Genomic DNA, 16523 nt, shown 5'->3' on the forward strand with positions numbered 1-16523 from the left:
AATGATTTATTAAAACCTTAGGTGGGTTCAGTTCGTATCCATGACAACCCCATCCGCTCTGACAACATATAGCCTCACTCTTACGTTTCTATTTTCAATATTGACCAGCTCATATGGGTTGTCTGCCAGAGTTGGACTGATTTGCTCTGACGCCGACACGCTGTGATTAGCAGGATGTCTTCACTCGCATTCTATCAGCTCTGTTTGCTCCGTCGCTGCTGCACGAAAAGTCATGATGGGTGGAAATAAGGAGACATTTGGGTCTATGGTGACCAATTCTAGTTGGAATTTTGAATGTATAATGGAAATACGTGGCAAAAAGTTTCTAAATTATAAAATTATTCAGTAAATGGTTTTCATTTTCCACCATGAGACACTTCCTAACGACAGTTTTACGGCTTAAACTTCTCGTATTCCACTGTTTAAAATAGTCGGTATTTCAATGGGCTCTTTTCTACTTCCCACAAACAAAGTGCACTGATGAAGCAGAACAAAATATTCCAACACACTGCAGACTATTCTCCTCCCTGGAGGTGGGGGTTGACTCCTGCAACATCAAGCACTGGAGCAGCAACCAAAAAAGGGGGGGGGGGAGACAAAAGCAAAAATGATGAATGCAGCACAGAAATGGAGGTCTAAAATCCCCAGCATGCACTTTGTTTGCCTAATTAATTTGCTTTAGTTCAGGCACTTTGCCCGAATGTAGTTAGATAGACACAGTAGAGGGAATGAGAGAGAGAGAGAGAGAGAGAGAGAGAGAGAGGCTACAATGTTCGGGCATGTTTGTGCGTGACTGCATTTATACTTTGGCAACTCCTCTGGGTTTTTCTTTTTCTCTCTGCTCCAATAATTCACTGACAATAAAATACACGGATCCATTGATAAGTCATTTTGCAGACTTTGGTCCAGAACTTAATTAGTTTTATTAAATAAAACACAGGCTACGCCTCGACGGCTGCTCCGTCTGGATTCGCGGCGTTTGATTGTTTGTGAGAACGTGTCGCTGAAAGAGTGTCGAAATCTGATTTCAGTTTAAACAAAATAATCACGGTTTTAAAAAAAAACACAGAGATGAAACAAAATTAGAACCAAATTATACCAACAAAAAACAACTGACGCCTTAAAATGACACTTTTCATTTAATTTAGGGGTTTAGTCATAATCGTAGCCCTGGATGTGAATGAATGTTGAATTAACACGGTTTTAGTATGTGAATGTTGGACCCAAAGCCCCCAATTTGAAGCTTCATATTAATGGCTTCATGTTAAGACGTGACGTGGTTAAGTGTTTTGGCAGATTAGGACGTGCGGAGGCAGCTGACATCACACGTGGATGAATCAGATTGCTATTTAGCCACCGATGCAAAACGCCGAAGCGGAGAGAAACACACGGATGATCCTGAAATCTTTCAGCATCAAAGACTATTATTATTTTATACACCAGCGCAAGTAAACACCAGTAGAAGGAGTACGAGTGATTCAAGTCAGCAGCTGCTGGAAGAGTCAAGGTCAAAAGGTCAAAAGCTGGAAAGTGTTTGGCTCAAGCATAAAATAAACAGCACTTGAATGTTTTCCTCACTCCCCCCGTGTGTTTCTTTAACAACACCTTGTGTTAAATCCCATTTATCCACCTCTCTCCTCTCGTTGCCCCTCTCCTTTCCCTCCTAGTGAATTGAGCCGGCTATCGATTCTCCCGCAGGGGATGATTAGCCCTAACCTGTGTCAGAGCGCCGAGTCGGGCCGGCGATAACGCCTTCACTCAATGCACAATAACAACTCGGGTGCCCCCAGGAGCAGGCGCCAGCGGCTCCGCGCGCTAGCATGCTAATTCGCAGCGACCCGTGATGAATGCGCCGCTGTCATCCGAGCGGCCTCCTCTCGGCCGCCGCTACGGGCCCGATCTGGCTACGCATCACATGCACCACATCAAACACATAGCATCACACACAACACCTCAACAGGTATAATCAGAGTTGATGTGAGAAGAGGAGGTTACCCACAATTCCACGGGTGGCGGCGAGGGGGAAACACAGATCGCCCTCCACTTGATTCTCAGAATCTATGACAAACTGGCACCGATTGCAAAGCGGCGTAAAAAACACAGTTTCATTACTTATTGAATCCAGACAAAACGCCGTACATGCTGTGTATTGAAGTGGCAGCGTAATGGGCAGAAGCGTCGGCACAAAGACGTGCAGCACAAAGCGAATCGGCTGGCGTCAGAACGGAAGGAGGGAGAAGGATGTGTGATCGGCGAAAACACAGAGACGACTACTGTACGTGTAGAAGAGCTTTGTTTGCTCCAGCTGAACGCCGCAAACACACACACACACACACACGCACACACACACACACACACACACACACACACACACACACACACACACACACACACACACACACACACACACACACACACACACACACACACACACACACGGCCCATGTATCATAGTCTCTCTTGCTGTTTGTGCCACGAGCACGTTCACGGGCTGCTGATAATCAGCGATCCCCTCTTGGAAAGGCCCACGCATCTGAAATGAGACAAAGAGGAAGAGGAGGATGAGGAGGAGGAGAGAGGGGGGGCATAAAAGCAGATTTACAAGGCCTGCTCCAGCAGCAGTCAGCAACTTCATTCTCTCCAGCCTCAGTGATGCTCTACAGCAGCGACAGACACACACACACACACACACACACACACACACACACACACACACACACACACACACACACACACACACACACACACACACACACACACACACACACACACACACTCAGGCGGAATAAAACCCAGTGATTTCCTGATGCTCAGTTATTATTCAGATGGGCCGCGTGAGGCTGAAAATGCACCGTGAGCACAGATTGGTTGAAACAGCCGCCGCAACAATTACATCTTTTGATCCATGACAAACCAGTTTGTAGATTATATCGGCATATTGACCTTTCACCACTCCACTGGCAGCGCCAAACAGCAGAAATGTGTTTTTAATTCCCTGCATTGCAGAGAGTTTTGCAGATACAATGAAAGAGGACTTCAGCGTGTCTCATAATTCAGACTCTTCACATGTGATGTGTGGAGCTACAGTAGGTGTGTTCCTCCACCCAAAACCTCAACCGCTGCTCATTCATCTTACACACACGCAAAACTGATAAATAAAAATTGCTTTTATCCCCCGTACGAGTCTCATATCTGAGCTGGAGCGCGTGCTGCCGTCTGATCTTCGCAGCTCTCGCACACATGGAGATCGGATGGTTTGATTTTTCTCCCTTTCTTTTTTCTTTTTTTTTGTCCGAGGTTCACTTCGGTTTCCAGTGTTGGGAGTAGCAGTCTCTTTTGAAATGAAAAATTCAATCACTTTCTTTGAAATGTTTGCGTTGCACTTTCTTAAAAGGATCAAGGCCCGTTTCAGGAGACATTAATGAATAAATAATCAATGTTTAATGTGGCACTGCTGTGCAGTATTTGCATATGAGACATGCTCCTAATCAAAATAAGCCTTAACCTGTAAAAGGCCTTCACCCAGTAAACAGGTAACTGTCACCAGTCACATGTAGCAAAATACAAATAGGCTAAAAGAAACTGAGACTAAATACTGAGTGTTTTGTCTTGGCTTCACTGGACTCGAACACGGATCACAAGGATCATAAAGTGTGCAGCTGTATTTAGCAACACATTACGGTAATGACCGCGTTACTCTCATTTTATAAGCATAAATGCTTGCAAGCAGCTATAAGGCTACTGTACAACTACCACAGATGATGCATCTTCCAAACACACAAATCAAAGCTTCACAAAAACAGGGGGAGAGTTTAACACAGCGTGAGTGGTGTAGATTAATGGTTTCAAATTGAACACAGACAAAGACTAAACTTTAACACCGGAAACTTTTCTATCCTGATCTAAATATACAGAAAACACACACGTGTAAACATTTGTTCATCTTGCATCAGTTTATGCAGCTCAGAGTTAATAAAGCTCTGACACCCCCCCCCCCCCCCCCCCCCCCCTCCAGCTGATCTGGCCTGGCGGCGGGCGTTGAGCGAATAGACGCCCGCCTCGTCAATAAAGCAATCATTAGAAGCAGATTGAGTTTGCGCTCGCGTACTGACAGCTCATTGGTTGGCGCGAGTGGAGGAGGAGAGGGAGAGAGAGAGAAGGTGCCGACGGGGAGATTCAATACTTTGATGCGTGTCGGCTGAATGTGTCTCAGCCAATTTAAGTGACGGAAAGTGGGACTCATATTGTCTGTTTTTGCTTTTAAACACACACCTGACGGAGCTGACGTTTCCCATTTGGAAGTAAACGCACCTGCTTGTGTATGACGGTGCCTCCTCTCCAGGCTCCTCCGTCGTCCCTTCAACCCCACGTCCGCAACCTGCTTCCCCCAGATCTGACTCCCACCTCTCAGGAAGCCGCTGTTTGGCTCATGGCGCTTTGCTTTCAACATTGTCTCCCCCATTAAGACCTCGCCTCCAATAAAAGTGTTTGGCGAATGACTAAAATGTAAATTTAATGTAAATCTACTCATGTCAAATCAAATCAACAGCGCGGGCGACAATGGACACTGAACGCATCGCTGCTCCGCTGCCTTACTCTGGATTTAACCTTGTTCAGGTCACATAACGAGTCCCAGCGATTCATCAGAGCAGGTGAAGCAGCCTTAAGAGGAAAGTTGTAATAGCTGTGATGTATTATTCATGGCCATACATAATAAAAAGTTGTGCCGGGAAATGTCTCATAGTGGAGACGGCTGTATTTCTTACAAATGATCGTCCCCCTTTCGGTGCATCTGCCACGTTAAATCACGGAAAGTGAGCGAACGCGACAGTGAGTGGTAAATTCTGCTTGACTTTAATTGAGTCCCTCAGGTTGACTTCCTGTTTCATCCTCCAGCCTTCAAACAAATTACAGTTTACACAGCCGTGAGTGCATTTGCGTGTTTCCAGTTGTGGCGGCGCCTCAGTCCATCAGTCTCAGGATTCTGGACCACGTGTGGTTCTGTTTATTCCCTGTCGGTTCAGAACCTGGGTCTGATGCCTTGTTATTGCGGGCGCCACTTGCCGTCCAGTCTTAAAACACTGGCTGAAAGTTTGCATTTGTCAGTGTTTTTTTTTTTTTTAATCAAGCGTGCTTCGCTAATACATCACAGAGATGCACCCATGACACAAACAGCCACGTAACCACATTCACCCCCCACCCCCACCAACACTACACAATATAGCTTGTTCACACAAAACTCAATAATTTCTAAAGTCACCATTGGTCTCGACAACGGGCTAATTGGATAGCTGACCTTGCTGATTGAAAAGGCCGACTCAGCAGTTTGAGAAACAAATTCAGGAAGCGTGAACTTAAACGAGAGCTGTCGACTTAAAGGAGACGCCGCTAACGCAGACGCCGCTAACGCAGACGCCGCTAACGCAGACGCCGCTAACGCAGACGCCGCTAACGCAGACGCCGCTAACGCAGACGCTTGGCTCTTCTGCAAAGGCAAGTCGACTGTTGTCTGTAGGCGAACCACATCCACGGCATCGTCGCGCTCATCACTCTCTGCAGTTGCTCTCTGGCCTTTTGGCCGCGTCCTCTGAATCGCGGGCGTTTCTCAACCCTCTGTCTCAGCGGGAGGTTTTCATTTAGATTCATGGCTAAGTGTACTTCTGTGACCATGCCACGGCCACATCTACATGCAGCTGCTCCTCACGGCAGATAACATCATTTGCTTTCCCGCGTCGCCCGCCATGTTGCTTCCTACCCACAATTCCTCAGGTCATGCGGTGACCTTGTTTTGCTTGGCGCACCCTGCTGTTTCCCTGCACCTGCTGATCCCTCCTCACCGTGCGGGTTTATCCTCCATAGATTTTCCCGACTCCGTCCAGCGCGCCGTATGCAGAGCCTTAAGCCTTCTCACACTTTATTGCATCTGTCCTGCAATATTCCCGCGCCCGACTGTGCCAACGCGCTTCCCTCCACACTCCGGTAAGCTTCCAGATCGTATCGGCTCGTATTTCAAAGACACAGCGTACTCACGTAAGCTCCTTTTTCTTCACGATGTTACCGCAGGATTTGTTTTCTCGTCGCTGGAAAACTTCCCTGCCCGAAAAGCTCAGTGTGACATTCGCCGTAGCCAAAACGAGGTCATTACATCGTTAGGTTTCCTCACTAAGTACCTTATTAAAGATGCACCAGTCGTCACATTGTGGGCCCGTTTTGAAGCGCCGCTGTCGCCGCGGGCCCTCTCCTCCCACGCCGCCGTCAAATCGCTTTCATAGCCTAATGATTACTTCTAGTATCATGGAGACGGCGGAGCGAGGATTTCCTGCACCCTGCGTTGATTCCTATTACACTCGGTTGTAGCGCAGCACATTTAATTATGCTAAACTCATCCTCTGACCACATTTGTTTATGATGTTTCAAACTTGAAAAGCCTCCAACGAACGTTATTTAGAGTCGCGCCGAACGCGTAAGCTGGGTTCAAAAACACTTTATTCCCACTGGGCTAAATAATACTGTTGTAGTCTAAGCAGCAGGAGGGAAATACACTATATCTTTGCTGCTTTGTCCCAATTAATTTATATCCTTGTGCTATAAACACTCTCGACATTAGACTAAACCTCGTGAAAATAAGGATTTTACAGACAATCTGCAAACAAATTGTCTTTCTGGTTTTTAATATTTCATTCCCTTACATCCATGCTGCTGTTTAACGAAGCTCCCGTCACGTCTAGGTATTTCAGCACAGCCGCTTCATCAACTGTAGTGGAATGTGACTCGCTGCAGCGTGACACATTCCTCCAACAAGCTCTCCAAATAAAGTGAACTCTGAAAGTTTCACACGAACCGCGTCCCATTTCGTATTCGTTTGCAGGAGGGTTGTGTGTTTATCAGCGTTTCCTCGAGCGGCGGGGGATTTTCCGGCACCTGGCATGAGCTGGGCCGCACACACACACACACACACACACACACACACACACACACACACACACACACACACACACACACACACACACACACACGCGCCAGACAAAGTGGGGTTGGGTTGGATCCATAGCAGCTGCCAGACTGACACTTACCCCCAACAGAGAGATCACCGACACGCCGAGCGCTGCTGCTCCCGGCCTCCTCCCAGTCACACGCTGCTCCAAACCTTTCCTACAGCCTCTAACACGCTCCACTGATCTCTGAGAACCGGCACTGAGAAACGCTGATGAGACACTTTTGCCTCTCTCCATATGTTGAAGATGAGCTCAGTATTTCCTCGGATGCTTTCCGACTGTCCGTCTCCATTATTCCATTTGACCAAGACTGTGTCCATCATTAATAACACACAACCTCTAATGAGCATCCATTTGACTTCATCTCCATTAATTGGCTTGGCCTCATTTCTGTCTGATCCCTGCTTCAACCACTTCAATTTCTTCCCTCATTCCCGTCTTTGTCCGTCTCGCTCCGCCAGTCGCCGGGGTCGATAGGCTGCGTCTTTCCTCGAGGCCCCGACACGCTCATATCAATCCAGATATTAATAACAGAGGAGATAGAGATGTGCTCCGAGGAGAAATTGATTATTCTCTCGCTCTCTTATGTCTCCCGCTCGCTGATGAACCAACAGAGGCGTAACAGAGCAGTCTGGGAGCGCTGCAGATGGAAACAAACACACACTGGACTCTTTACGTATGCATGCATCATGTTCTTTGACTTTTACAAGGTTATAATTCTTAGTTTTAACCAACGCCGACATCAAATATGTTCTCCTGGAACACTCGACACTGCAGGAGCATCACTTCGATGTTGGAGCTCTAGGTTCCAGTGAATCTGTGCCAAACGGCTTAATTCCAACATTCTGGATGACCCACAGACTATTTTTCACTCTGGAAGTGACACCTTCACTGGAACAGCTGATCTTTACTTAACGTTAGACCTGAACCTTGCGTAGAACCTCTGGTCCATGCTGAAGCTGGGAGATCACTGTAAGCGATTTCAGGGGCCACACCCCCAAAATCACTGTGTGTGTGTGTGTGTGTGTGTGTGTGTGTGTGTGTGTGTGTGTGTGTGTGTGTGTGTGTGTGTGTGTGTGTGTGTGTGTGTGTGTGTGTGTGTGTGTTTCGGTGCCTCTAAGCCCCCGTGGCGGCTGCACTAATCCCACCACTGCTTCCCTCAGCTTTTCTCATGGGCCGCGGACGGGGCGGGAATCGGCGATGAACTCCCGGCGTGGAAAACGTTCGGAAAAACGCGATTAAAAAAAAAAAAAGCCACGCGCCCGAAGAGCGATTTCGCCCGGCAATTCCCGAGATTAGATAGGTTCGCGCGGTTCAGCGAGGCCGCGTGTGACAGTGGAATTCCGGGTTTTCCGCGGGCTTCTGCGTCTATTTGAAATGTTCCGCCTGCGACCAGTGGTGAGAGACACAGACAGGGGAGAGGAGAGCGGCTGCACTGGTGCGTGGCAGGCGGGTTATTGCAATAATGAGGATGGATGTGTTTATCATCAGTTGTATACCCCTCCCTCCATCCTTTTTCCCGTCCTCGGCTCACTTGAGCAGCTCCGTCTGGGTCCTCGGTCCTCGCCTGCTGCAGCTCGTCCTAGGAGGGGCCGTCCGTCCGCCTTCCTGGCTGAGGCCAGGTGCTGCTGTGGGGGTTAATGAGGTGTGGCAAAAGTGCCACTCCACAATTCCTCTGGTCTCTTTCCATTCTCCCGCTCTCATCTTTCTTGTTGTTTTTTTTTTTTTTTTTGCCTCCCGCGTCCAAGAGGCCGAGGCGAGAGAAATCCAATTTTCGGGGGCATCTCCTTTCACGCATCCTTGTGCACATCCATCCATCTGTCCATCCACTTTCAGGGCCCGGATCCTCTGCAGGTCATCGCATCCACCGAGGATTAGGGCATTTGAGTGACAATAACGCATTCAGAAATTGCTCTTGTAAATGATGGGAGCTGTTAAAGGGGTGTCAGACCTGGAGAGTGTATTGAAGCTTTCTCTCCGAGGGGAAACAGCGAAGTGACAAGAGGAAATCTGAAACTAGTAATTTAAAAAGTTCCAAAACACATCTTGTGAAAGGCGGCTTCTGACAAAGTATCAAACTTTCATTTGCTTTCACTTCATGAGATCGAACCATTCAATCTTCCAGGATTTGGAGTCAGAGTTGCTCTGATTCTGCCCTGGATGCACCGCGCGCATGTAACGCATTTAAAGGCCCGCTTGTTTTGAAAAAGGCCGGCGGAACTGACTGGAGCGAGTGCGACTGGGACCCGAGCAGCGGCGACGTTCCCAGATTAAATCACGGAGTCGGTCCCCGTGGCAGACGGTCCCTCGCATCCCCTCCAGCTCCTCCTTCACGTTCGCTCACAGATCAATCCATTCGGCTTCATTGGCTCCAAAATAAACCTTTTGCTTAATGGCACACAAATAAGAGGCAGTTCTCTAATGAGTCATTGATCTTCACGTTGCTCCTCTTTTCTTTGACCCCGTCGTCCTCGCTCTCACTACAGACGCCATCCTATAGTTATACTGCTCTGACAACGCGCAATCAGTGTGACCGATGGTGCTCAGCGTCATAAAACACGATAAAACTCCGCTTTCTGCTTTTTCCTTAGCGTCTCGCAACTCAGCGTGACAGGTGACGCGCGCGCGATTGGCTTTGGGTTATTAGTTACAGAACAAGGGAAAAGCCCCGCGTTCTTAACGAGCTACGGACTGAGTGGCTTGAGATATGAGGTATGCGCTCGTGTGGGGAAATAATCCACATTTATCCATGAGGAAAAGACAGAAAAGTCAAGCAAAGTGACCACAAATAGATAAAACATGAAGCAAAAATATAAACACACACACACACACACACACACACACACACACACACACACACACACACACACACACACACACACACACATACACACACACTATAGCTGCCTTCAGCTAACAAGTGGTGCCACTCAGGGTGTTTTGCTGTCACGCCATGATGCACCATATAATCTTCCCCATGGACTATTTGACTTTTCTTGTGATGTTCGGGTGTCACAGCTGACAGAGAAGGTTGCCGCCCCCGGGGCCGTGACAGCTAATGTGAAGCGAGGCGGCGGCGGGCCCCGACAGCCACCCATCACTCACATGCGCACGCTTTGTTTCACGGAGGCCTCGCGGCTTGTTAATGATAGCGATGAGGGGAAAAAACAACAACAAATACATGAGACGGCCACTGAAAACGTTCCTGATTCAACCTAATAGGATTAAGAATAGAGACGTATTGATCAGAACGCTGGCTGTAAAACCTCGGCGCATTCCTCTTCCATCTTTCTTCCTCCTCATCGTGTGTGTGTGTATGTGTGTGTGTGTGTGTGTGTGTGTGTGTGTGTGTGTGTGTGTGTGTGTGTGTGTGTGTGTGTGTGTATGTGTGTGTGTGTGTGTGTGTGTGTGTGTGTGTGTGTGTGTGTGTGTGTGTGTGTAGGTTTTCCCATCTCGGGCTGAAGCTGGATATTGCTAGCGAGGAGACGCGCTCATTTCATTCCGGATCATTTGAGGCAGGTGTCTGGCACAGCGCATTCCTGAGGCCCCCGGTCGATGGCACAGTATTTTGGGAGGGAAATTGATTTATACATTTTTAACCAGACAGTGATGAAAAAACATTATGTATCCGATTGTGCAGGGCGAGGACACCCGCCGAGGCGCCCCCGTCATTACCCGCGCCGGCGCGTGCGTGCGTGCTGCGGGTAATGGAGAGTAATAGCACGCCCTGTGGAGAACTGCCCTCGCTGTCGCAGGATGATGACAGATGAGGCTTCGCGTCCCCTGATGATGATGATGATGATGACACTAATGCATTCACAGTCCGTTTCACCCGGCACTGATCTCTGCATGGCGGAGCGGAGGGCAGGGGACAGTGTGTGTGTGTGTGTGTGTGTGTGTGTGTGTGTGTGTGTGTGTGTGTGTGTGTGTGTGTGTGTGTGTGTGTGTGTGTGTGTGTGTGTGTGTGTGTGTGGCTGCAACTGAAGGCAGAGAGAGGGAAGAAGCACGAGCAGAGACAGAGAGGTCAATAACAAGCAAACATTAGAATATTAATACCCGCCTCTAGTTATGTTCTCTCCCCTCTACTTTCCCTGCTTCCCTGACTTTCAATCCATCTTTGTTTACATTTCAGATCCGAGCTTTCTCCACCCAACTTCCTCGCTCTCCCCCTCGCTCTCTCGCTTACTTTTTCCTCAGTAGGGAGGGATTAGTGGTCATTAGCTGGGGACTCTTATATAATGAGGCTCATCTTCTCCCACATGAAGGACAGTTTAATAGAGAGTGAGAGCTGCTTCGCCCGCCCAGGGGTGAACACATTAACCCCGACACTCACACACACACACACACACACACACACACACACACACACACACACACACACACACACACACACACACACACACACACACACACACACACACACACACACACACACACAGAGTTTGCATGTTGCAGAGGAAATTATGCGAACACCATATCTGGAGGTCATGCTGATGGAGAATGCATTCACGGTGCAAGGAAATGCAGAACGATGAGACAATGTTGAAGCAAGATCTCACATGTCCAAACAGATGTCACGGCACACGCATGTTACACACACACACACACACACACACACACACACACACACACACACACACACACACACACACACACACACACACACACACACACACACACACACACGCACACACACACTCCTCCACCTACGACTGTGAAATTTGTTTCTGGGCATTTCCACCGCATCCCCCCTTTGGTTCATTCTCTGTCTGAGCCAGGGCTGTAGGTGTGTGTCAGAAGTCTTTTGAGCGGCGCCCATGCTTCCGACTGAGAGCTCTATCTCCTGTGAGAGCTACCTCTCTGAACATGACAGATAAGGCCTCCCCGGTGCCATAGCCTCCAACACAAGCCAGCAAACACACACCAACCCGAACACGGGCCTGCACAACATCCACGTGAGTATTCTGAGCACGCGGGGAGCGACTGGCGACATGCACAGCTGGATGTGCAGACTGTATAAACATGAGCCCATCACACACACACACACACACACACACACACACACACACACACACACACACACACACACACACACACACACACACATACACATTTAAAGCATTAACTCCTACCGCTGTGCTCCCAGCGTGAGCATTTACGGCCTTATCCCACGGCAAACGCTTTGTAGGTGTCACTCATGCGCTCTGGAACCCGGTGGGCGGGTGTGAGAGGAACCAGAAATACCAGATTGCCACGACGCGCGTTTGTGCAAATGCGCCCGACTTTGAAGTGTAAACGGCGCGAGTGGATGCGCCGACAGGTGTGCTGATGGAGTGCATGGAGGGGGGATGGGGGGGGTGGGGGGGGTTTAGCCATGCGAGCCACTGCAGCGAGTCTCGGACGAATGTTTGCCGTCGGTTGAGACCTGGCGGCTGTGGATTAAAGGCGCATGGTAAACAGCCGGGGGGCCGAGTGTTGACTGCCAGGGCGCCTCTCGGACCCGGCGACGGAGCGCGAGCGCTGGTGGAGGCTCGATATGAGCCGAGGGGATAGAAACATCCGGCCCTGTATTACTGCGGGGATTGAATCACCCGGCATCCATCAGCGCAGCAGTGGAGATGGGGTCGGCTGAAAACAAAGGCAGTGGGGACCTGGAACCCTGCTCTCACATAAACACTCCTGTTCAAGTGTCTTAATCCTCATTTGAAATGGTCAGCGTGAAGATTCACCAGCTTCTAATCATCAGCTCCAATAAACAAGAAGCTATGATCCATAAGCAAAACATTAATTAAACGCAAACTGCTGACTCATCCGTGTGGGGATGTCTGGTCTGTGGTCTGTTCTGGAGATGGAATCACAATGACTTCAAACTGCTGGACGTGAGTCAGTCAGCTGCTCCGTCATCCTTGCAGATGTTAATATATGATTCACATACAGCATGTGAGCGTCTTTGCAGCTCCAGCGAATCTTTTTCATGTTGCTTTCACGGTCTGACGTTCAAATTACCCTGCGGCGCGGCCTCACACTGTAAATACGCCGGTTCGGAGGAGGCTTCGCGGAAAAGAAGCTGCTCAACGCGTCGACTGGAAGATCCGCGCGAAAAACTCTGAGAGATCGGCTGAGTGCGCGTCCAGAGATGGCGCCGAGGATAAAATCCTGGCCCGAGGTCCCGTACGGCGTCTTATCTCGTCTTCTGCAGTCGGGAATTAGTTTCACGGCGCAATAAAACTCCATTTTACTGCGACGGTTACACAGCTTTACAGGTCATTAAGTCCCATATTCAACCTACAAATCTATCTTTCTTTCCAAATCTTGAAACGCTCTGGCACCGGAATGAGATGATCCCTCATGTTCTCACGGTGGATGAACGTTTAAGAAGCATCATAAAACAACACAGAGCAAAAAAATAAATTAAAAAATTCTATTTATTGGCGTCTTGATGAGAGAGTATACTTGAAGAACCAACATGAAAGAGCCTCATTTGCTGTTGAAATGAACTTTTAAGTTTTATTGGGTTTTTCTCCTGTTAAGGAAAAACTATGTCATTTTGAGATAAAATAACTTTTCAAGCCCATGAAACAGATAACGCTCTGTTTCCAAACAGAAGCACAAGCGGTTACTGCAGATTATCTTCATCAAAGTGTGAAACACGCGCTCTCCATCTTTCCATAGATTTGTTGTGTAGACAAATCTAGCAACAAATGTCCCAGTGATGTGCTTTGATTTTTCCGTTTAGGGTCAGTGAACATCACATACGCACACATTGATTTTAATACATATCTGACAACAGCGCTGAAAACTGTGAACACACCTCTGTTGTTTATTGGCAGTAAATGGTTCTGACCCAATAAAGGGAGGCTGAATTGATATTCAGCCCCACAATCCTTCCTCTCCTCTCCGCTCCCTAAATAGGTTACCTCTCAGGCATTCACACACAGGGGAACACTCACTTCCCCCGTGAGTGTTTCCTCCTCGCTACTTAACTTGCATCTGCAAAGAGGAACCAGTGTCTGTGTGTGTGTGTGTTGGGGGGGGGGCTCGACGGGACTGGATGAGGTATTGTTTAGAAGTAGGTCAAAATGGCTGGAGCTGCAACTGGTCTGGCCGCGGACCCGGGCAGAGGGGACCGACCAAGGGATGGACTGGACCGAGGGCTGGGACATGAAAGAGGGACCCAGATGAAGTGGGTCTCTAAAAAAATGTGTTGCCACTTATGGCACATCTGTGGCCACTGATGCGATAATAGAGATGTAGAAAGTAAGTAGGTCAGTCGTCCCATGGGAGAGACAGAAAGGAGGATGACCGGTCAGAGGATTAGACGTATTTCAATACATTTCCCCACTTTTCATTTCGCATTCAGCGGAATCTTCAGCTGATATAAGCCGTTTCCCTGTGTTTTCCGTCCCTTCAGAGAGCGCTGATGCTGACGGGGGTCTCACAGACACAAAAACCCTCCCGTCTGAAGCCGTCCTGCTGCTGTGGCCGCGGATAAGAGCCACGACGGAGGTTTAAAAAGACCGCGTGTTGATGGAGGGGAGGAACATTCTCCCCACGTTTATTTGATGTATTCGTACCAAAGCTCAGTGTTTCCATCCCACCTGCATTCACTTTACGAAAACGGCCCTGCTTCTTTTATTGTCTGATTGGTAACGCTTTTTCAAAACCCCACTGAAAAATTTAAATATTAAACAACAGGCCACACGATGAATATACATTATGTAATTCATATTTCTTCCCACCTTTCCATTAATTACTCTGCAGCCCGAGCCCGTTTGGAGAATCGTGACACATTGGCAGCAAATAACTGGAGAGGCTTCAAACTAGGTCCACATCAATCAGCCGCAATAAAAATATACCCACACGCTGATTAATAATCATGCTAAATTATACAGTACATCAGTCACAGGTGACACATTTCTGCAGGAGAGCTTTTATTATCAACTGGAGGGTTTTTTTTACCTTCGGCCACTGGGGGCAGCAGAGACAAGCTGCAGGTAAAAGCAGCAACATGTGATCAGATTTGGTTTTTAAGAGTCCCCTGCTCTCATTAGCTGCTAAACGCTGCGTTCTCATAAGATCCGGGCGATCGGAGACCTCGGAATTCTCCTAACAACAACTCAGCAGGGAATTTAGTTATGTTAACGTGCAGCTGGAGTCATGAACCAATTAATATGTGAGTCTGGACAGAGATGCTGATGTCACAGCAGTAAAGTAGTGGGTGATAAACCAAAACATGAAAGACGCTGCAATGATAATTTATTTAAATTAGATAATTTATGTGTTCACCCTGTTGACATTAGCCGAACCGCTTGATTGATGGATTTCCTTGTGGTGATATTTGTGCTCCTTAAATAAAAGATGAGGGAACGTTCCCTTCACTGTGCCTGGGCGAAGTGAGACACACACTTAACACGCGGAGAGGTCACTTTTTCCTCCAACAAACTGAATCTGCAGAATGCAAAGCGGCCGGGAGCCGCCGCGTTCCATATTCAACAGCCAGGGAATAAAACAAACGGCGCCGGCGCACAATATAGAACCCGGCGAAATTCATCTCGGCGCCGGGAATCTAATCTGCCTTTAATATCAACCTTCCTTCCAGAAGCTCTCGTGTAGATGTTGGTGTTGCAGATACTTAGCGTTCACCTGAGTTCAGCGGGGGAAAACGGTGAGCCTCCTCCCCCGGCGTGACTCGCTCGGCCCGGAGGAGCCCCGTAATGGGGCAGAGGGGCCGTTTGTGTGGGCTGACGGCGCCGCTCCTCCACTCGCGGGGTCCGCGGGGGCACGGACACACTTTACTCAGCCGCTGATTAGTGGAGTGTTCTCCAGGCATGAAAGCGCGGCGGGATAATGCATGCCGCCCAGAAGAACTCGGCCTGAATTGGAATTATTTCGAATTAGACCCCAAAACCTTGGGCGCGCTGCGAGATTGCGGGCTGCCCTCTCCGCCTGGTAATTTTCCCGCATTGTTCCACCGGTGGAGTGTCTCCGCCGCGGGGAGTGATTGTTTCTCGGCAAAAGCAATCAGGTCGCGCGGGCGCGCGTGCGGCCGCGTCCGAGTGGATATGTGTCCATTTATCATCTACAAACATCCTAATCAAGTTGCGACAAAGTGGCCGGGGACTCTGATTGCTCTGACCGTCCCCCTGATTACGGCGAGGGCGTTTCCGTGGGATATAAAGAGTTATCTACAGTAGATGGAGACTCATGACTCACACGTGGAGGCCAAAGGTTCACGCCCGCGCAGCCGCTCTCGCCCCTCGTTTCTCCCCCATTCCAGATATTCAGATATTGCACTGCTTTAAGGCTCCGCAAGCGCAATACGGTGCAGATGCTCGACCAAACATATGCACGCGCACACCCAAGTGTGGCTTCAAAAAAAGCAATCTCAGCACATCCCGTGTTTAGAAGAAGACGTTGGTCTTCCTCCCCGCGTCCCTGCAGGTTAATTGAGCTGCCTGTCCATCACTCATCTGCTTTTAGCAAATCCCCCACTATGTGTAAAGGTTGAAGCGAGGACGGGCGCAACGC

This window comes from Betta splendens, chromosome 24 (assembly GCF_900634795.4).
Source record: "Betta splendens chromosome 24, fBetSpl5.4, whole genome shotgun sequence".
NCBI classification, from domain to species: domain Eukaryota; kingdom Metazoa; phylum Chordata; class Actinopteri; order Anabantiformes; family Osphronemidae; genus Betta; species Betta splendens.